Source organism: Tupaia chinensis, unplaced genomic scaffold (assembly GCF_000334495.1).
Source record: "Tupaia chinensis unplaced genomic scaffold, TupChi_1.0 Scaffold000127_2, whole genome shotgun sequence".
Lineage (NCBI taxonomy): Eukaryota > Metazoa > Chordata > Mammalia > Scandentia > Tupaiidae > Tupaia > Tupaia belangeri.
The window spans coordinates 1180368-1181535 of record NW_006159596.1 but is presented as its reverse complement, the minus strand read 5'-3'; the positions used below and the strand labels follow the sequence as shown (position 1 = coordinate 1181535).

Genomic DNA, 1168 nt, shown 5'->3' with positions numbered 1-1168 from the left:
TGTGATTCTCACAAAATCCTGGAGGCAAGGTTTGTAAGAGTGTGGCTGTCGTGTTAGAATATCATTGAACTGTGTGTCTTTTTGTAGAAACAGGATGAATCACTACCCGGTAAGAATATTTAAAAAAAAAGAACAAACAAAGGAAAACTGAGAAATGTAGAGATCTAAACTCCCTGTTAACCCGTCACATGGCCTCTGTATACACCAGCTCTCTTAAAGTGCCAAAAACCCAGGAACTGCTTGCAACCCGAGTGCATTTTCTTCTCTCCTGTGCTTTTAGAAGACAGTTTAAAGAGCATTAGGGAATGTTCTGGCCTTCTGTGCTGAAATGTTCTCTGTTGTCTAGTTGTCTGCAGGCTGTGAGAGCGGTCGGTTTGCTTTAAAGAGGCCGAACCACCTTTAAAACAAGCAGGCTTGTATGACGAGTTGACTCATTGTGGATGTGCAGAGATGTTTGCTGAGCTGCTTATCTAAGACGTGAGCGTTCTTCTGTCTCCGCGTGACACAGTCAGAGTTTAAAAGGGAGCGCCGTCTGCTGTGGACGTCTTCGGAAGGCGGTGTGAGAAAAACGTCTCTGCTCTACCGCAAGATCAGCTCTCTGTATCTCCCCCAGGGAATTTTCCTGCATCTTAAGAGGAAATCTGTGTTATCCAAGTTTGCAAGGGCAAAACACTTTGCCAAGAGCCCCCCAAACACAGCTTCCAAAGATGGAAGACATCCCCTCTCCTACTTCCAGTAGCCGGGTTAGCACAGGTTGGCCAGGAGGCTTGAGGCCTGCATCCCCGGAAAGACTGTTTTCTAGAGAGTTGTGGATAATCGCCATAGGTCTGGCATATTAACTTACAGCGGCGAAAGAGGGAAATGTAAGTCAATGAAGAGGACATCTGCTTGGCCCTCCTTTTTCCTGGACCGAGGGGACAGGAGAAGGGGAGTGAAAGGGCTCCCTAGAAAGTCAGGAAGCTGGCACTTCTGTGCCCTGCCCCAAGTGACCACCTCTTTGTTCCACAGTACTCACTGCCTGCTGTTGTCTTGTCTTGTCTTGTCTTGTCTTGTCTTTTCTTTTCTGGAGAGGTTTTTGCTATAGGATGCGTGCTTGCCAACCAGACAGAGAGAGACAGAGAGACAGAAAGTGAGAAATCACCCCCCAGGGGGGATGGTCACACCGCAA

General features: G+C 47.7%; 1 long non-coding RNA gene across 1 annotated transcript; it reads right to left on the bottom strand.

Annotated features, from left to right (window-relative positions):
• Positions 1-323: 323 nt before the first annotated feature.
• LOC114007134 (uncharacterized) lies at positions 324-1052 on the bottom strand. The gene is made up of 2 exons (XR_003548773.1): positions 1016-1052; positions 324-628 (listed from the first exon to the last, which is right to left on the bottom strand). It is a non-coding gene; the product is annotated as an uncharacterized LOC114007134 (long non-coding RNA).
• Between the last annotated feature and the right edge of the window lie 116 nt (positions 1053-1168).